This window comes from Macrotis lagotis, chromosome 1 (assembly GCF_037893015.1).
Source record: "Macrotis lagotis isolate mMagLag1 chromosome 1, bilby.v1.9.chrom.fasta, whole genome shotgun sequence".
NCBI classification, from domain to species: domain Eukaryota; kingdom Metazoa; phylum Chordata; class Mammalia; order Peramelemorphia; family Peramelidae; genus Macrotis; species Macrotis lagotis.
Genome location: NC_133658.1, coordinates 754,422,291 through 754,445,044, shown reverse-complemented (window position 1 = coordinate 754,445,044; position 22,754 = coordinate 754,422,291).

The following is a 22,754-nucleotide window of genomic DNA, read 5'->3' as shown; positions in this document are numbered from 1 at the left end:
AAACCATCTGAACTCATTTATTCATGATTAACAAATAATCTTTTGCCATATCCTCCCTATCCCAAAGATTTTGATGCCCTAGTTGTGATTATTTAAGCTCATTCTTTGCTCCCACTTCCCACTTCCTATTCCTATAACTTAACCTTTAATATTCACTAACTCTATATCCCACTGAAATGCTACCCATTCCTTCCACTCTGTTATCTGGAATACCTGGTTCATAAAAAAACAAAAGCCCTACTGTTGTTGACTCTCAATGAGCTGTGACTCAGATCAAAAGATTCAGCCTCCCCAGCTTCTCTTTCCAGTACTAATTGTACTTTCACTTATCCTTCAAAATACTGGTCAAGGTAAGAGAGTTGGAAACTTCCTTGCCTCTCATTGCCATTTCCAGGTGGTCCCTCTACCACCATTACTTTATCTTTCCTTCTTTGAGCTTTATTCAGTACTTATCTACCACCCAATCAATTTTCTGGTAGCTGTTGGTTACCAGTACACACCTTTGGATCAGTGCTTGATTTATGTTTTACTTTTCTTCTGCTGCTCTTATTCAAGGATCCTTCATCCTAACTTCCTCTAAATTCTAGCTAAAATTCTATCCTTGACAGGAAGCCTTTCCCAATCCTTAAGGTTATTTTCCCTTTATTCTGTTTATATCTTGTTTGTATATAATTTGTTTGCATGCTATCTCCACCTTTACACTGTGAGCTCTTTGAGAGCAGGGAGATGTCTTTTGTCTTTCTTTGTATCTGCAGTATGTAGCACGGTGTATGGCACATAATACATGCTTTTAAAAATATTTATCTTTTTAAATTTTTATCCATTTGTACATTTATATTTCTAAGTCACAAAATTTCCCTCCACCCTCCCTTCCCACTCCCTCCCTTTAGCAGGGAATAGTTGATTTAGCATTTTACATACATATTTTGCTAGACATATTTACAAATTAGTAATTTTTGGCATAGGAGTTAGGATTAAGCAAGATACATAAGAGATAATTTTTATAAAGTTTTAATCAGATTCAGAAGGATTTTTTGTGTTTTATTTTATAATACATGCTTAATAAATGTTTATTGACTGAGAATTCTAATATTTACATCTTATGAACATGATGGTGAAGAAGGCAAAGGTCAAAGCACGAAACTATCTCTAAAGCCAACCTGTCTAATAGAAGTCTAGTAGATCTCTAAGAAAAGCATATAAGCAATCCTGCCCTATGATTCTCCACTTATCATCATCCCTTATTTTCAGCATGTGAACAGACTATCTTCTCTTTCTTTTTTACAATTTCTTTAGTCCTTTTCTTATTGATTCCATGTTGAAGCCTTTTGACTTCCCCTCTTCCATCTCCATGAGCCTTTCCACTGATCTTTGTGTAATGGTCATCATCCTCAAACCTTCAGAGGCAGTGGTGTTCCAGGTTTTATTGTTTAATGCAACACTGTTAAAATGTTTCTAATGAAAAGAAAGGCCTGTGCTTTTATGGGAAGTTGGGAATTGCAGGAAAAAGACTCACTCAGAGATATCCCTTGGTAGTTTAGATTTCATTTCGGAACAAAGTGAGGCACTTCTGGAACTTTTGGCAGGTAACAAAAGGGGATTTACTTAGCTGTAGCAGGGAAAATATATTTAACAAGTTTGTTCAGCAAGAAGTTGATGCACTTGAATATGTCTCCCATACCTCTTTGTTAGCAGAGAATGGTCCACCAGTCAAGCATCAGGGAGCAGCTGTAGCTCCTTGTTGCTTTTTGTAGTTAGGTGACCAGGAAGACATGCCAACAACCTGAACCTTAGTCCCCTGAGTCAACTAAATCTCAGTTTCAACATTTTTAAAAGCAACAAAAATCCCTAGTCTTACTTACCTAGGGCAGGGCCATAGAATATTACTTTCATCATACTTAAGAGAAAGGAGAAGGTTAACAAAAGTACTTTGCCATTGATACAAAGGTTATAGTCACAGCTCTGTCAGTTTTCTCAATTATAAATGAAAGGTTGAAAGAAATGAAGGGTGAAATAATCTCTATTACATAGAATCTCTGATTCTGCTTTCTGAATATTCCTTTCAAATCTTGGTCCAGTTACTGCCTATTTATAGTGTCTCTTCCAGATATACACACAGACAAGCTCTATGCATTTTAAACATTTAAAAACATTTTTTGAGCAAGGGTCCATAGGGTTCACCAGACTGTTATATGAGCATATGAAAAAAAAAAGTTAAGAATTCCTGTTCTGTAGTGTCCATTCAGATATATGTTGAAAAATGGGCATTAGTTATTTTCCTTTTCTTTGTTCTGTCCTGTCCAGGTGAACAGAATAAACTCCTCTGAGTAATTGTAGTTCTCTTTCTGGATACTTTATTATGAACTTGCATTTGACACAATAAATGCAATGCCATTGGCATTCAGGAGAATATAGAGGGTATCTCCATCCACAGATACTAGTAAGGTAACATTTGTACCTCCTTTTCAAGTTTGTAAAGTACTTTATAAATATTATCTCATTTGATTCTCACAAGTATGAAAGGTAGGTGCTATTATTATTATCCCCATTTGACATATGAGGAAACTGAGATTGAAAGAGTTTAAATGACTTGCTCTCAATCACCCAACTAGTAAGTGTTTAAGGTTGGATTTGAACTCAGGTCTTCCTCATTCCAGGTCCTTTGCTCTATTCATTGCATCCCTCAGCTGCCTACAAATTTCTCCTTTTTCTGTACACTGTCCTTTGTCTCCTTTATCATAGTTACCTGGGTTTCACTATTCATTTGCCCATTTACCCTGATAAATTTATTATTGTCTTATAGAATAAAGCTCCTTTTAAGGATGGAAGGCCCATAGGTGTGTACTGAAAAACCTGGCTAAAGATACATTTTACATATTTAGATACCCATCATTCACAAAGCTTAAATTTAGGACCTGGAAGTAATATAAAGATGGAAAAATAAACTGGACCTGCCTTAAGAAGTTTTCTTTCTACTGTGTTTAGATGGTACAAAATTGACATTTATAGATAATCATGATACGATTTAGGTAAAGGTTAAAAAAAGGTAAAGGGATGATCCAAACAAAATATTCTAGGGAAATATGAAGAATGAGAAGTCACTTTCAAATAGTGATTCAGGGAAGACTTCACAGATGAAATGGCACCTGAGTTGAGCTCTGAATAAAGAGACAGATTATGAAAGTTGGGATTGAGAAAGGACAGCTTTAGTTAAGATATGGAGGCAAGACAAGACATTGATTTCAGGAAACAGCTAGTAGTCCCATTTGGCTAGACTAGAGATATTTCAGGGTAGCACTTTTACATAAGACTAGAAAAATAGGTTGGAATCAAATTATGGAGGATCTTAAGTGCCAGGCTTAGAAGTTGGTATTGTATCCTAGAACCAATAAAAAAAAACCCTACTAAATAGTTTTGATCAAGGAAATGACAAGTACAGATTATTTTGTCGATTTTGTGAAATATTTTGAAAGCTATGTGATTGAAGAGGGGCATAGGCCATAAAGGGTAAGACCAGTTAGGATGCAATTATAAGAGTTCATGAGAAAGATGACATATGGGTTAAGAGGATGAACTAGAATGGCAACTATGTGAATATAAATATCAGCTCATATTAATATTGCCTAATTCCTCCCATTTATGAACACTTATTAGGACTTGTTTGGGTATGAAAAAAGACAACTTGTTAACAGAAAAATTCTGAGAAGGAAGCTGAGGGTTCATTAACTCTACTTTCTCTACAGAAATTCGTAAAGGGTGGTACACAAGAATATGTTAGAATAGGTTGCAAGAGAATGCAAGAGAATACTTAGCTGAATACTTTACTAATACATTAATGAATGTTTACTATTATCTGGAAATAGTGGAGATTACAAAATGCAAGTATTACAAATGGGGAATTATGAGGGCAAAGGGGAGTACAGAATGTCATAAAATAAAGAACTTAAAAAGATGAGCTGGTCATGAACAGGAATGAGGATTAACAGAAGTATAGACTGTGATTTCTATCCTAATCCTCTCAATTGTTTAGAGAAAAGAAAGGCATCAAGCTTTCTGGATTCTATGGGAAGACAAGGACAAAAATCACAGAAGACAAGATAAGGATGAATGGGTTGCAATCTATGTTGTTGGAAAGAATACCCTACAGTGATGAAATCGCAGATTCATTTGAAGGTTCAAGTATACATATGCATACATACATACATATATATGTATATATTTAAATGTATTAGATAAACCTATCAACAATGACAACTATCATTTGAAATTATAATTATGAATACTCCTAAAGATAAAAAGCTCAAGCATTCCTAAAAAGAGAAAATAAGTAGATTATAAATCAATATTCACTCTACTTGATAACAGTGTGGCAGAACTTAGGCCAAAGAGGGGAAGGTTTTTGGAAGCAAATTTAAACTCAATAGAAGGGAAAATCTCCTAATAATTTCAATTTTATTTTTTTAATATTTCCTCTTTATTTTTTCAACTCTATGTCATAAAAGCCTTTCAATATTAATCGCCCCACAGTGAGTGGCAAGCAGTTCAATAAAAGTTGTACATGTATACCCATGTTCAACATGCCCTCTTATTTGTCATTTTGTGTATAAAAAATTAAGACCAAGGGAAAAGAAAGAAGCCCATGGTATAGGAAGGAAAAACAAAAGAGGAATTTTTTAAAAAACTGAATATAGTATTCATTTAAATTCTGTGAGATTTTTGATATTGTTGATGTCATTTTCCCCCTTCTGGATATGAATGGCATTGCACATATCAGGTCTCCCAGGGATGTTCTAGATCTCTGAACTGCCAAGAAAAGTTGTATACATCATAGTTGATCAATTCAAAATATTTTTGTTAAGGTGTTCTCTTGGCTCTTCTCAGTGGTGGGATTCAACTGGTTTGTTCTGATTCTGCAAAACTGATACCTAATTTTACATTGAGTTTGGTGAACCAGTAGTTAAAATGACACATGTAATAAGGTTCTAAGGTTGGCACCTGGGCAGTTGTCCAATGTAGAAATCACAAGTTTGCATTTCTTACTCTTTCTTTCTTGTTTTACTGTTTTTGCAAGGTAATGGGGTTAAGTGACTTGCCCAAGGTCACACAGCTAGGAAATCATTAAATGGCTGAGGCCAGGTTTGAACTCAGCTCCCTCTGACTCCAGGGCCAGTGCTCTATCCACTGCACCACCTAGTTGCCCCCTTCTTTCTCTTTTTTGAACATGCATCTATGCAATAGCATTTTCTAAGCATCAGAAGAAATGTTCATTCCATCAAAGGTGAAAAAAAATTGATGGAACTATACATGTGATAGTTATTCATTTCTTAAAATTCATTATAGCTTTGTTTTTTTTACAAGACTATGGGATTAAATGACTTGTCCAAGGTCAAACAGTTAGATAATTATTAAATGTCTGATGCCAGATTTGAACTTAGGTCCTTCTGACTCCAGGGCCAGTGCTTTATTCACTGTATCACCTAGTTACCCCCCAAACTCATTGTACCTTTGATGAAATATAATTTAATTTCCTCATTTTTGTTACTTCAGTACTTCAGCACACCTATTTTTGTTCTTTTTGAGTATCAAATGCATGAAATATTAAACTACCTTTTGGTATATCTTTTTTGCATATTTAAAATGGTCATCAGGGCAGAGAACTGGTGTTAATTTATTTGAATCCAATCATTGGTTTTGCTCCCTTCCCGCAGCATCAATTTGTGTAAATCGTTTCATTCTTCTCTAAATTCCAACCATTCATTATTTCTTATAGAACAATAGTACTCCATAACATTTATAGACCAAAACTTGTTCAGTCATTCCCCTACTGATAGGCATTCCCTCAATTTCCAACTCTTTGCTAGTACAAAAAAATCTATTATATTTTTGAACATGTGGGACTTTTCCCATTTTTATATTTTCTTTTGGATATGTCTAGTATTGGTATTACTGGGTTAAAAGGTCTGATCGGGCATAGTTCTATATGTACTCTCCAGAATGGCTGGATTAGTTCACAACTCCACCAACAATGAAACAATGTTCCAATCTTCCCACACCCTCTTCAACAAAGATAATTTTCCCTTTTTGTCATCTTAGATGATTTGATAGATATGAGGTAATGCCTCATAGTTCTTTTAATTTCCTTTTCTCTAATAAATAATGATTTGGAGCATTTTTTCATATGATTATATATATATATATATATATATAGTTTTAATTTCTTCATTTGAAAGCTGCTTCTGAACATTAATCAAGAAATTTGATTCAGTTCTCTATATATTTTAGAAATGAAACCTTTATTAGAATTCCTAGCTTTAAAAATTATTTCCCAGCTTTCTGTTTTCTTCTAATCTTGACTGCATTGGTTTTTTATTTCAAAATCTTTTAAATTTAATATAGCAAAAGTTCATTCACTTTGCAATTTATAATGTACTCTATTTCTTGTTTGGTCATAAATTTCTCCCTTTCTATAGATCCAACAGATGGAGTGTTTCTTGATCTATAAATTGGTCTATGGTATTGTTCTTTATGCTTAAATCCATATTTTTAGTAGAGGTAAGTAAGCTATGGGTGTATGCCTAGTTTTTTCCCATACTATTTTCCAGTTTTCCCAGAAGTTTTTGTCAAATAGTGAGCTCTTATCCTAGAAGCTAATGTCTTTGGGTTTGTTAAACAATAGATTACTATAGTAATTTACTATTCTTTCTTTTGTTTCTTCTAATCCACTGGTCCATTGCTTTATTTCTTAACCAGTACCAGGCAGTTTTGATGACTGCCACTATATAGTATTGTTTTATATCTGGTACAGCTGGGTCACCTTTCTTTGTATTTTGTATTTTTCATCAGTTCCTTTGATATTCTGGATGTCTTGTTGTTCCAGATGAATTTTGATAGTTTTTTTTTCTAGTTCTGTAAACTAGTTTTTTGGTAGTTTAATTGTTATGGCAATGAATAAGCAATTTGATTTGGGTAGAATTGTCATTTTTATTATATTAGCTTGGACTAACCATGAGCGACTTATGTTTTTCCAACTGTTTAGATCTGAATTTTTTTGCATAAAGTATTTTGTAATTGTATTCATACAATTTCTGGGTTTGGGTTGAGAGCTAGATTCCCAGATATTTTATCTAATTTGTTGTCTACAGCTACTTTAAATGGAATTTTTTTATCTCTAAACCTTGGGTTTTGCTGTTCATATATAGAAATGCTGATGATTTTTGTGGATATATTTTTATATCCCACTACTTTGCTGATGTTAATTGTTTTAAGTTATCTAAGTCATATCATATGCAGAGAATGAAAGTTTTGCTTCCTCATTGCCAATTCTAATTCCTTTAATTTCTTTTTCTTCTCTTATTGCTAAAGCTAAATTTTATATTATATTGAATGATAGTGGTGATAATGGGCAACCTTGTTTCACCTCTGATCTTCTTAGAAATACTACTAGTTTATCTCCATTATACATAATGCTTGAGGATTGTTTTAGATAGATATTGCTTATTATTTTAAGGAAAACTCCATTTAGTCCTATATTTTCTAGTGTTTTTAATAGGAATAGAAGTTGTATTTTTGTCAAATGCTTTTTCAGCATCTATTGAGATAATCATAAGTTTTCTATTGGTTTTGTTACTGATGTGTTCAATTATATTGAGTGTTTTCCTAATATTACATCATCCCTGCCAAGATGTTATAAATCCTACCTAATTATTATATATAATCCTAGTAATAACTTGTAATCACTTTGCTAAACTTTTATTAAGATTTTTGCATCAATGTTCATTAGGCAGAATGATCTATAACTTTCTGTCTGTTTTAGCTCTCCCTGGTTTAGATATCAATATCATATTTGTGTTATAAAATGAATTTGGCAGGACCATTTCTCTTCTCCTATTTTTTTTAAATAGCTTGTGTACATTTGGAATTAATTGTTACTTAAATGTTTGATAGATTTCATGATTTCACTTGTAAATTCATCTGAAGCTGGAGGCATTTTCTTAGGGGGATATTGATGATTTCTCTAATTTCTTTTTCTGAAATGGGTTTATTTAAATATTTTATTTTCTATCTTAATCTGGGTAGTTTATATTTTTGTAAATATTTATTTCATTCAAGTTGTCACATTTATTGGCATATTTGGGCAAAATAGCTCTGAATTCTCTTTAATTTCTTCTTCATTGGTGGCAAGTTCACCCTTTTCATTTTTGATACTCATAATTTGGTAATTGTCTTTTTTTAAATCAAATTAACCAAAGGTTTATCTCTTTTATTCTTTTTATTTCAAAATCAACTCTTTTATTAGATAAATGGTTTTCTTGCTTTTAATTTAATTAATCTCTCCTTTGATTTTTCTGAATTTCTAATTTGGTATTTAAATGAGTATCTTTGTCCTTTTTTCTAGTTTTTTAACTTGCTTGCCAATTCATTCTTCTCCTTTTTCTCTATTTTATTCATATAAGCATTTAGAGATATAAAATTTCCCCTAAAAAGTACTGAGGCTATATTCCATTAAGTTTTGGTATGATGTCTCATTGTTGTCATTCTCTTGGAGGAAATGATTGATTGTTTCTACGATTTATTGTTTGATCCACTCATTGTTTAAAATTAAGTTATTTTATTTTCATTTAATTTTTTGGTTTATCTTTCCATGGTCATTTATTACATGTAATTGTTATTGCATCATGATCTGAAAAGCATGAATTTATTATTTCTGCTTTTCTGCATTTAATTGTAAGGCTTTTATGCCCTAGTACATAGTCAATTTTGATAAATGTGTCATGTACTGTAGAGAAAATGGAATATACTTTTATATTCCCATTCTGTTTTTTCCAGAGGTCTATCATATCTAAGTTTTCTACAATTTTATAAACCTTCTTAACTTTCTTCCTGTTTATTTTGTGGTTAGATTTCTGTAATTTTGAACGAGGGATGTTGAGGTCCTCTTCTATTAGTTTTGCTATGTCTTTGTAATTTGTTCAGCTTCTTTTATAAGAATTCGAATGTTATCCCACTTTGTGAATAAATGTTTAATAATCATATAACTTCCTTTCACTTTTAATGATATCTTTTTTTGCTTTTGCTTTTTCTGAGAGCAAGATTGCTGCCCTGTTTTTTTTTACTTATGCTGAAGCATAATATGTTTTGCTCCAGCCTTTTACCTTTACTCCGTGTGTATCTCTCCTCTTCAAATGTGTTTCTTGTAAACAACATATTGTAGGATTCTTGTTTTTAATTCATTCTGATATTTGCTTCTGTTTTATGGGAAAGTTTATTCCTTTCGCATTTACAGTTAAGATTACTAATTCTATATTTCCCTCAATTCTTCTTCCCCATTTATACTTTTCTCTTATTCCTTCTCATCAATATTTTGCTCTCTTTCCCTTTTAACTTTTCTTTTAAAATTTAACTTTATTTTTACCTTTATCTGCCCTTTTATCAGTCCCTTCTACCCTTTCTTCCCCTACTTGGCCAGGGTAGGTGAGACTTTTAAATCCAATTTGGAATGTGTATTTTTCCTTCTCTGTTCTAAATCTATTGAGAGTAGGATTTACTTAGTTTTTACTCTTTTCCTGCTTTCCCTCTACTTTTCTTCATCTGGTCTTTTTTTATCCACTAATGCCTAACCTTCTCCATGTATAGTCCTTTTTATGTCTTTATTATTTTAACCCTGTCTTGTACTGACATCCCCTTTGTCAAAATATACTAATTTTATCTGTCCTGATAGAAGTACCATTCTCAATGATTAATGGATTGATTGCTCAATAAATAGTTGCCTCATAGGCACTAGGTACCTCACCTCTTCTGTCCATTAGAAATACACTTCTCAAGGGTCATAAATCACATCAAATAATAATTGATTTATATAACCCCTCTTTTCAAATACCATCCATGTACACACAATTCTCATGAGCCAATGCATCATGCAAAGTCACATCATTTCATGAAATGTTTATATCTCTCCCCACCAAGCACACTCCCTTTGTAGCCAAAGCATCAAGCAAAGCAAAATCTCTTCATGATGTTTCCATGTCCCATCCCTCATAGTATACTCTCCCTCCATCTCTACAGAACTCCAAACATAGCCCTACAATCTACTTCAAATTTTTTTGGCCATTTTATTTTATTTGATGGAATCTTGAGGTTTCATAGAGTTACTAGTTTGTATTTGTCCAATTCTAATTTGGGAGGGTTCTATTTTTTACAGTTAGCTATTGTGTTTCCTTTTCCAGTTTGTTAATTCTACTTTTTGATGTGTTGCATTCCTTTTCCAGATGGTTGACTTGACTTTTAAAAATGAGTTGCATTCCTTTTTCCATGGTTGATTGATTTGAATTGAGACGAGTTGCATTCCTCTTCCAGTTAGTTTATTTTATTTTTTGATTAAAGGAGTTGATTATTTTGGTAAATTCTTCATAATATTCCTGCATGTCTCTCATTTCTTTTTTCCATTTTTCTTCTTCCTCTCTTCTTTTATTTTTAAAATCTTTTTAAAAGCTCTTCTATAAGGTTTTGTATTTGAGTCCAATTCATAAACTCCTTTGAGACTTCCCATGTAAGCAATTTGTCACTGTTTTCTTCTGAGATGGCAGTTTTATCATCTATATCTGAATAGTAGCTTTTTACAGTTAGTGCACTTTTTTTGCTCATTTTGCTAATTTATCTCTGGGCCTGGGCTATAGGGAATATAGTCCCTAGGTTTTTGTGATGGGACAGGGGTCTGGTCCCTGACTTATCACTTGCCAAGGTGTTGCCTCTGCAGCCCAGGTGTTACCTATGCAGGGGTTTGTTTCCTCCTTTATGTCCAAGCTCTGCCTATGCAGTGCTGTCTGTTGTTTAGGGTTAGTCAGGATTCCCAGAGCTAAGACTTTTTATGGGGTTGGGACACTCCATGCTGGGCTGCTATCTAGTTGAGCCTGTGTTACTGTCTAGCCACCAGGACCTGGGCTGCACTGTGATCAGAATCTTCCTGTTGGCTTTCCTTCCCTTCCATCTAGCTGGCCTCTATTTCTCCTTTCCCCAAAAGAGACAGAAGTTCACTAAAAATCCTCCACAATGCCTAGAGTTGAGAATGCATTTTTTTTTGGTCATCTGTTGCTTTAATCTCTGTGTAAAGTCTTAATTTAACATTGTGTAGGGAAAAGCTCTGTGTGCTTGCTAGCTTTACACCACCATCTTGCCTCCACCCCAGAAGTTGATATAATTTGAGTTTTCCAAAAGTGGAACAAGGTATATGTAGGTGGCACAGTGGATAGCCTGGCAAGTGTGGACTCAGAAAGATTCTTCTTCCCAAATTCAAATATGGCCTCAGATATTCACTGGCTGTGTCAACCTTGGACATGTCATTTAATCCTGTTTACTTCAGTTTCTTCAGCTGTAAAATGAGCTGGAGAAGGAAATGGCAATCCACTGTGGAATCTTTGCCAAGAAAACCCTATTTGGAATCATGATGAATTGGGCTTAATTTAGAAATAACTAAAAAATAACAAAGCAAAAAAGTGGAATTTGTGATATCAGAGATTTTCCTTACTGAAAGTCTCAAAGGAAGGTTGAATGCTAATTGATTGTGTTAGAGGAATGTTTTTACTTCAAGTAAAAGTAAAGTAAAATATTACTTGAAGTAATATTAAACTTCAAAATTCTAGGATCAAGTCAGACAAGAAGATGAATACAAAACATGATGATGAGGCAGAACTCATAAGATCTGGCAACATTTTGTATGTAGGGTTTTGAACATTGATGAGAGGATGGTCATACTATGAACTGAAATATAAAAGGCTGAGATAGCTGCAAATTTAAAACATGGTGGTGGATGGAGATAATATGATGTGTTTAGTTTTAGATATATTAAATTTTAAGAGCAAGATATTATTTGATAAATATGTTCAGCAAGTGATCAGCCTTCAGGTATAAAATTGATTTAGGTATAAAGAGCTGGAAATTATTTCTATATTTGGCATTACTGAATTTGTAATATAGATTACCAAGTTAAAATATGTTTAAGGGGAGAGGCAACAGGAAAGGTTCAAGAGAAGGTTTGTTTTCTAATTTAATTATATGATAGAATTGATCATGATTAATTATAGATACCAGGGAAGAAACCAATAGGGTTTACGGGGTGTGTGTGTTTTGTGTGTTTGTGTGTGTGTGTGTGTGTGTGTGTGTGTGTGTGTGTGTCTGCTTAAAAGAGACAGACAGAGACAAACACACACATGGAACTTTAAGGCTTGCAAAGTGTTTTATATGCATTATTTTACATTTCAGAGTAGGCAGCTTAGAACACTTTTTGAAAATCTCTCTGAAATAATTGAAGTTTTGGGGGAAAAAAGATAATGGCAGGTTTGGAATTCATGAACAAAGACGTGGAAAATTTGGCAGGAAGGAAGCAAAGTAAAGTAACACCAAAGAACATTTGAATTCTACATATGTCAAAATGAATTTTTTATAGGACAGACCTTTAATATAGTATGCATAGAAATGATATGAAAGTCATTGATTTTCTATCCCCCTCCCAAATATGATTAATTAAAAATAAGAATAGAAGAATATGGAAAAATTATAATAAAGTCACATAGAATTTTTGAAGAGTGATGATTACATACACATTGCCAGCATTCTTACTATACTTTTCCCTAAATAAACTCTAACAAGATATTTTTAGGATGCTTGTAATATGAGCCCTACCCTCATAATAAACCCCAATAAAGATCATCAGTCAGATGTATGCATTTAGTACATCTGTTGCAACACACGAAGGACATACTGAATTATAAAATAATAATATTAATATCTAATTAAATATGAATGTATAATATTATTGATATTAATACTTAAAATAAATGATAATATACATTATAACAAAGTATTTGTAAATACTCAAGTAGGTACCTTTGTATGAGAGGTGAGTGCCTATGTAATTAGATGGATTTGAAACATTATTGAATGACTAATTGGAGTACAGTCACAATGCAGGAATAATGTGCACACTTGATAAAGTCTGAATGGAGAGTCCCACCTCTAATCATCACTAAGTGCAAGAAAGATAAGGTTAAACTTGTTTTGGGTATCTATGTTCTTGAAATAAAACAGTCTAGTGCATATAAGTAGTTCTAAGGAAGTGGGTCAATTTAATGCTGCCACATGTTTGGTGGGTTGGTCAAAAGGGTCTGCTAGTCTGGGCAGCCAGCACTCACTAAAGACATGAAGAACTTGCTTGCAGAGAGAATAATAGATCAAATAATGATTCCTGCAGGAATGATTGCCTATCTCCAGATATCATTTGAAAATAGCTCTAATTGTCTTTTGTAGCAAAAATTAATATGACCTAGTTTTATTTGGGGGGAAATACAATAGTATCAAATTTGGGGGGAACTTCAAAACATCTGTGTCTTCAAGGTTAAAGTCAGAATTTTAATACCAAACAACAATATTGCAAGTACACAAGAGAATTACTTTTAGCTAGAAAGTTAACTCATTTTGAACTGTTCAGTACCTCTCTGCATCCATGTATAAAGAGAAGAGCTATTGAAGAAAATATGCTACTCAAAGACAAAGAATAATATACCCTATAGTATAATGGATGAGCCTAATTATCAAGTATAAAATATAAAGGTTTGAATTAAAGGGGGATATTTTTGTTATTATTCCAACAGAAATCAGAGGTAAGCACAGTATTCAACTTGTAAATAATACATATATGAGTAACATAAGTTCTATATCAAGTAATAAATCTATCCTTTTATACTTCTAAGGCAAACAATACTTTTTTAAAAGTTGAAAACACTGAAGGAAAAGGAATGATTTTTGTCAACCTCTGAAAATTGGTTTGACTATTATTGCTCCAGTCCTCTAGGATATTAAAATATATCTAAGGCCATATCCAGAGACTGAGCATAATATAAATTTGTTTTTTTGTTTGTTTGTTTGTTTTAGGTTTTTGCAAGGCAAATGGGGTTAAGTGGCTTGCCCAAGGCCACACAGCTAGGTAATTATTAAGTGTCTGAGACTGGATTTGAACCCAGGTACTCCTGACTCCAAGGCTGGTGCTTTATCCACTATGCCACCTAGCTGCCCCCATAACATAAATTTATGATGAATGCAGTTGACACCCCTGTGATATTTTCCAGGATAATTTAACATCATGTGATTAGGACCAGAGAAGTATTATGGTAAGGGGTTAGGACTTGGCAAGTAGTTGCTAGCTATAAGAAAAAGAAAAAGGGATTTATCAGTAAGTAAAAGTGTATGGTCAAATAGGTCAACCATATTTCCTACATTGTGAAGGTAAGGAAGCGAATTCATAAGAGGAGTGACAGACTAAAAGAAGAAGTCAGTCCAGAGGCACTGTATAAGTGACTGTTGTGTGTGGGAGTTCTGTAAACTTTTATCACCTGGTGTCCTCTAGCACCAGAGCATTATTTTACTGGTTGATTGGAGGATGCCATGGGAGTGGGAGTGGACCAGGGACTGGAGAGGATATTTAAGCACTTGTATTCTGGTGAATAGACAGAGAACTTGGAGAACTTTCTATCCTTGTCTTCTGCCTCTTCAATGTTCACTTGGGTAAGGACAAGCTAGTTTGGTAGGAACCTAACAAATGGTGCCCAAACAGGGACACAAAATCTTATCTGAGTCTGGGATAAGGACCAGTAGATACAAGCAAGGAAAAATTCCAGGAAACATCCCAGAGCAGAAGACTTCAGAGAGGTAACATGTTGCTTGTTACCATGGGGCAGATTTTAGGGAAGTTAGAACAAAGAAGTGTGGAGGAAATGGAAAGTAAGAAGAAACAAATAAGTATTCAGCATTGAGGAGCCCATGGAAAGTGGAGTCTCTGAGGCAGTGCTGCAGGGGGACAGAGCTTCTTCCTCAGCAGCAGTCTGCTGCCCAAGCACCAGCACCATGAACTGGATGCGGGGGACCTGCTGGCCATTCCTTTCAGCCACTGCTGCCTGCCTGACCATGCTATGTATGTTAAGTGTGACCCAAACCCTTAAACCTACATCCAACTATAGTGACTTGTCTTTGGTGCCACCAACACTGACACCAACCTTGATGCCTACAACGAATTTCACTCTTGAAGCCACAATGAATTTCACTCTCCAAATCACATTCAAGCATGCCAAGACCTTTGCTCTGGCACCACAAAGCCATGAGGTACACACTAACTGAACTTCCTGTGTTAAGAGTAAAAATGTCACATGCTATTGGACAGTTTGTAATGGTTCTGGCTACTGTTCAGAAAAATGCAACAACTCCAAATTGTACTGTTGTTAACAACTCAAGTAATTTCAAATGCTCTCTCTCTCTGTCTCATTTTCTGCTGCCCCCACCTTCTGCAGAGGAAGGGGGGAGGGAGAATGGAAATCTTCCCTTTTAGAACTTTGAAATTCAAACCTATGTCTCAAAAAGCTTATTTTAGAAATCAAGGGACCCCTCCCCAATGCCTTCTTCCTGGTTTGGGGAGGAAGGGGGGTGGTTTGGGCTATGACTGTTTTTCTTAGGCTATTGATTGGGATGCTTCATGGTCAATTAGTTAAGAAAAAAGGGCAAAAAGACTTTTTTTTCTGGGACTGGGAAATTCAGATTTCATCATCTGAATGAAGCCTGGGCCTATGACTAAAATTTGGTGTGTTATGTGTATATATGTGTATTTAATCATCAATAGGACATTTTCACACCTCTCTACTGGCCTGGAGAGGTGGGAAAATGTTTCTATATTCTGAGATCTGGTACTGGAGAGGGTATCAATCTCAGATTGGTAAATGTGTTTCAAGAGAGTTGTTTCTGTTGTGTGTGTGTGTGTGTGTGTGTGTGTGTGTGTGTGTGCGTGTGTGTGTGTGTAATTCTGAAGGAAATTATATTAGGATAATTGTATTTGCAGGAATTTGGGAATACTGACTCACACAATTTAATGATTTCTTTTGGGAAAGAGATATTTGTACTATCTGATTTGCTTTGATGTTAAATTGATTCAATTTTCAAACAAGTACTTAGGTTATATATTCTTTGTCTCATCTATCATCACACATTTATAGTAAGGGAAATATCAAAAATCATGACCCACTTCTGGGATAAATCTGTGTATTAATACATGATATGATGATGAAAATATTATTTTGTAAAATTTAATAACTCATGTTAAATGACTTGGATGCCTAGTTGTTTTTACTATTGTTTAATTGACTTTTTTTATACTAATTTTGAATTTCTGTTTACAACTTATGTGACATCCATTGTGTTATTGAATTAAATAATTTTGCTTCAGAAAAAAACAAAAAGGGGGGTTTGTAAGGGACTGTTGTATGTGGGAGTACTGCAAACTTTTATCACCTGGTGTCCTCTAGTACCAGAGCATTGTTTTAGTGGTTGATTGGAGAATACCACAGGAGTAGGGGTGGACTAGAAACTGGGGAGGATATTTAAGCACTTATATTCTGGTAAATAGGTGGAGAACTTGGAGAACTTGGACAACATTCCATTCTTGTCTCCTGCCTCTTCAATGTTTGCCTGGGTAAGGATAGACTAGTCTGACAGGAACCTAATAGCACTGATGTTTGTGTTTAGGAGAAAGAATAGGATTGGGAGGCAGAAGAGAAATAGAAAAAAGGAAGTTTTCAGCATCAAATCAATAGATATATCATTAGAAGTAAACTTTTATAATGGGTAATATAGTATGAAATGTTTTTGATAAAGATCTGATTTATAAGGTACATTGGAAATTAATACAAATATGTTACTTAAGAATCATTCCCCGTGTATGTTGCTAGTCAAATGATATGAATATTTTTTCAAAAGAAATATAAACTATCAACAACTATAAAAAAGATTACTCCAAATCTCGTTATGATATGAGAAATACAAATTAAATCAACTCTGAGGTCTCATCTTATTTTTAGCAAATTGACAAATATGAAAAAATACAGAAATAGTCATTGTTGAAGGGACCAAGACAAGACAGGTATGCTAATATATTGTGGGTGAAAATGATTCAGAATCATTTGAAAAAGTTACTAAAATATTCATAAATATTCATGCCCTGGTCAAAGAAAGAAATAAAAGTTGAAGCATTAATTGCAGTGCTCTTTGTGATAAACAAAAAGAACAACAAAAAGCCCCGAAAAGATCAACTTGGAGTAAAATGGGCATCTATCGATTGGGCAATGACTAAACAAAATGTGGTATACAACAAATTACATATATATATATATAATATATATATGTAATTCAGAGAAACATGGAAAAATTTGTGTAAAATAATATCACATGAAACAGGCAGAACTCTATTCCTCTTCATATTCCATTCAATCCTTGCTGTTTCTCAAACAAGACATTCCATCTCCTGACTCCATTCCTTTTCATTGATTGATCCCCACATTTGGAATTCTCTTCCTGCTTATTTTTACCTCCTGGCTTCTTTGATGCTCATCTCTAATTTATCCTGAATATAGTTTACTTGTATAGTTATTTGAATATTTTATTCCTCATTAGACAGTGAGATACATGAGAGCAAGGAATGCCTTTTACCTAGTTTTGTATATTTAGTATAATTCTTAGCATGTAGTGGGCACGTAAAAAGTACTTGTTGATTATAAATATTTCCATGTGTATTGAGGCCTTTGTTTTTTGTCACTGTCTTTCCTAAAGTTATGGGTCTAGTAATATTAATAATTTATCTTAAGAAAGGATTTATTAAAGCAGTATATCCAGAAATGATTTTGATGCAAAAAAAAAGATTTCAGTAAACCATTATAAAAGATTCCTTAATATGATTTCCCTCTCATCACATTCAATTTGGATCAATGTATACCATGGAAACAATGTAAAGACTGACAAATTGCCTTCTGTGGGGGGTGGGGGAGGGAAGTAAGATTGGGGGAAAAATTGTAAAACTCAAAATAAATAAAATCTTTATAAAAAAATAAAATAAATTAGGATCCTGTTTAAAAAAGATTCCTTAGCAGGCATAATAGAACTATTTTTTTGTAATTCTTTTATCATTGTTATTGGGGCATGGGTGGGCAGAAATGCTTTACAGAAATGTTTGCAGTTATTATGGAGGAGGATCAGCATTGAATCCAAGTCAAAAAACACTTCACTATCACTGGTAATCCCAGGTGACACTGTTTGTACTTGACAAAGTGCTGATCACATAAAGCCTCAGAATATAGCAAATCCCCTAAATGAAACTTATAACCATTCCAAAAAGTTTGATCTATCTATCTCCACAGAGAAAAATTAAATGAATGAATACTTATTGTCTAAACCAAGAATATGGTTAGGTAAATAACCTATAGAACTTGTCCACAACCCCCACACCTATACCCTCAATTTCCCATATATCCATATATCTTCCAGGGATGTTTGTATACACATGCATATACCTATTTTGGCCAGACAATGAAAATACACAATGAGCAGGATCCAGAATTAAACAGAAGAGCATTAGAAAATTGTAAAATTATTTCTATTAATTCAAAATTACCCCTGATTTAAAGACTCAATTTTTTTTTAGCAATAATCTTCTTCTGGTGGTGCTATATGACTGAATCATATAAATAACCCTGTGGCTTCTGATAAGCTGAAGTTGAAAGTGACCCAAAGGACAATGGAGGGGGCTTGCTGGGTTTCTGCCAACTTTAGTACTTTGCAAAAGAAGAATTATACAGGAAAAGTGGTGCAAAAGATATCAGCAAAGTACATAACTGAAAAAGAGAAATCATTTCCAGGTCAAGAATGAGGGGTTTTCTCCTGTACCAGGCAAGCCTGTTTCAGACCAGCCCTTGTAGTTTAAATTTGGTGCTAGAATGGAATGAGAAACTTGATTATTCACAATGTAACAAAATTTTTTCTTAAACATAGCATAGAAAGGTTATTCAACAAATATATCCAGGGCACCCTGGGTAACTCCTTTGGCCTTGAGACATCCTCATAATCTAAAGAAATTTATATTCCTTTAGGCAACCTGGAAACCAATAGTATCTGAAGCCCCCAGGAAGAAGTCAAGAAAGGCCCAGATTGGACCTCACCCCTATTCCAAGCAAGTCCCAAGGACAGTTTTATTGCCTGTCAGGCAAAAACAAACAAATAAAACACCTCCTCAAAAATCAAACCAAACAAACAAAACTAGTCTAACCCATATGTGGAAGGATATTGAACTTTGGTATATAATGGTGCTATGCCAACTGACAGTTCATGCCCTCCATTAATACCCTTGGTATGTTGACAGAATACAAGAATATTTGTTGAAATCTCTTCCGCAGAAGTTCTGGAAGATTGGAATTGAGCTATATAGGATGAGCAGGCATAGATCGGTTTGACCTGCATCCTAGGAAATGTACTCAGCAGAGGGAGTGACTCAGAGCAGCCTAAGGTTTCTTTAAAGGGGTGGGGGCAAGGCAAAGTTGGGCAGCATCCCTGACCAAGGACATGAAAGAGAAAGAACATGAGTATTATATTTTTATGTATTAAAATGTCCTGAGGGCACATTAACTTAACAGTTTTTACTTTTTAAAAATTGAGGAGAATTTTATTGATTAAAGACCAGTCATCTTACACATTTTCATTGAAGATTACACATCTATTAGATATCCCTCTGAGCTTGGGCCTGAGGCAGAATTTTCCTTGCTGATAAAGGAGGGAAAGTGAATCAATCATGTTATAGCCAACAAGGGCGTAAATAGGTTTCTGAATAAGTGGCCTGCTGGGCCCATCCCTTACTGCTTAGCCAGCTAGCTACCTGAGCTCCTAGGAAGGCTGAGGACCCAAGATTCAGAGATATGCCTCCCTCTTTCTCTGCCCAGTGGTTAATAAGCAAATTAACATTGAAGTCTGGATCTTGACATGAATGCCCTTGCTGAAGAGAGAGGGTATTTAAATCAACCAATACATGGCCAGAGACAGCACAAGGACATCACCTCTTGATAGTCTCAAAATTCCTTTCAACTCAAATTAATTTCCTGACTGGAACCTAGGGCACGGTTTCTGTTCTTACTGAGAAAGCTTTAACTATCTGCAGTCTAATGGCTACTAAAATCTTTCATTTGAATCATTCAAAGCCAAGGTTGCCTTAGATGAAGACTTCCTTTTTCCTGCTTCCACTTTCCATTTTCAGAAGTAATTCCCAACAACTTCAGCTCTAATTTTTCCATGCCTTTATCCAACTCCTTTCTTTTCCTTTCCCTTTACTTTCTCAAATCCTGTTTTATTATTAAACAAGCTCTTCACATTAGGTTCCTTTCCCTTACACATCTATTTTTTTATAATAATGAAAAACTGGATACTCTCAAAGACACTGTATCTCTGGTCACCTGTACCAGTAATAGTTCTCTCTAGTAAGAAAGAGTAGTCAGATCGTTTCTGCCTCATTGATACTTCCAAATTCTTTTCCATGCTTCCAACACTCACCAACCTCTCTTCTAAGAATTATTCCAACTATCTTGCAGAGAATTCTCCCTCCATTCACAAGAAATTCAATACCTGAATCCTATTCTTTCTCTCTACCCTAATCCCTAATCTTATGTTTATAGATTACATTACATTTCAAATATATCTCTATCTCTCTATCTCTATCTCTATCTCTATCTCTATCTCTATCTCTATCTCTATCTCTATCTCTATCTCTATCTATCTATCTTCTCTATCTCTATCTCTACACATACACACATATTATCTATGGAGACATCTATTCCAAAAACTTTAATCTTCCTTGATTTTCATGGTTGGTCATACCAATGATCTTGCCATTACTAAAAATATCTATTATCTAAGACTCTGAAATTTCTTTTAATAAACAAATATAGCTTCCTATCATTTACAGGATTTTAGATTTAAAGTAGAAGGAAATTCATTCATTCATTTATTTATTTATTTGATGTTTGTATGTATTTATTTATTCCTATTTTGTACAAATAATTTTTTATAAAATATTCTTGTTTAAGAGTAAACATAATACCCCCTCCCCCAAAAATATAGACCCTATTGAGCGATAAAGAGTAGAGAAAAAATTGAAATGAAAATTAAAAATATTAATAATAATAATAATAATAATTGTAGGTATGGCCAGGTGGCACAGTGGACAGAGCACCAGACCTGGAGGCAGGAGCACCTGAGCCCAAATCCAGCCCCAGACACCCAACAATCACCCAGCTGTGTGACCCTGTGCAAGCCACCCTAACCCCATTGCCCTACAAAAACCAAAAAAAAAGACCCAAAATATAATAAAATAGTAACAATAATAGTAGGGGCAGCCGGGTGGCAGACAGATCACTGGTCCTTGAACTGGGAGCACCCAGGTCCAAATCTGGCCTTAGACACCCAACAATCACCCAGCTGTGCAGACCCAGGCAGGCCACCTAGCCCCATTTGCCCTGCAACTCCCCCTCCAAAATAATAATAATAAAAAATGTGCTTCAGTCTGTGTTCCAATACCACTAGCACTGTTGTGGGCACATCACATTCTTTATGATAAGTCCATCACAAAAGTTACTTCCATGTTTTCCCACCATTGCCATTGCTGATTGCAACTCCCTCCATTTGTACTTCTCTACTACCATGAATATATTTTCTCTCTCCTTTCACTCTGTCTCTGCTGTAGGGTAGCTGAGTGCCACACAGATCCCCAGCCCTGGGGCCAGGAGGCTGCAAGCCTACATACCACCACTTAGGCCCAGCATCCACCCGGCCCTAGGGTCCTGGCCAGGCCATCCAATCCCAGCCCCTTGCAAGAAGTAAAAAAGAAAAATGTGTTATATCTGACCACTCTCCCCCATGGTCCATCCTCTTCTCCGTCACTCACATCCCCCTTATCTCCTTCTTACTCCAGATGTCTATACTCCATTGAGGATATATGCTGTTTCCTCTCCTAGCCACCTCTGATGAGAGCAAAGATTCCCTCATTCCCCCTTGCCTCCCCCCCCCCTTCTATGTCATTTCAATAGCTCATTGTAATAAAGAAAAATCTTATTATATGAAATATCTTAGCCTATTCCTCCTCTCCTTTTTCTTTCTCCCATTACATTTCCCTTTTATCTATTGATTCCATTTTGATACCACAATATATCTTCAAATTCGGTTTTTTCCTGTGCTTCATCTATAAAAGCTCCTTCTACCTGCTCTATTAAATGAGAAGGCTCATATGAGTATTACCAGTATCATTTTCCTATACAGGAATACATGTAGTTCATCATCATTAAGTCCTTCATAATTTACCCTTCTCTTCCACTCTCTATGCTTCACCTGAGTCCTGTATTTGAAGATAATACCTTCTCTTCAGCTCTGGCCATTCCAACAGGAACATTTGAAATTTCTCTGGTTCATTGAAAGTCCATCTTTTTCCCCTGGAAGAGGACATTCAGTTTTGCTAGGTAGTTGATTCTTGTTTGCATTCTAAGCTGTTTTGCCTTCCATAATATTATATTCCAAGCCCTATGGGCTTTTAAAGTAGTTGCTGTTAAGTCCTATGTGATCCTGACTGCAGCTCCACAATATATGAATTGTGTCCTTCTGATTGCTTGTAATATTTTCTCTTTGGCTTGGGAGTTCTGGAACTTGGCTATAATATTCCTGGGGATTATTTTTTTTTGGATCTTTTTCTTGGGGAGATTGGTGGATTCTCTCCATTTCTATTTTGCCCTCTGCTTCTAGGATATCAGGGTAATTTTCTTGTAATAATTCTTTGAAAATCATGTCAAGGCTCTTTTCCTGGTCATGACTTTAAGGTATTCCAATAATTTTAAAATTATCTTTCCTAAATCTGTTTTCCA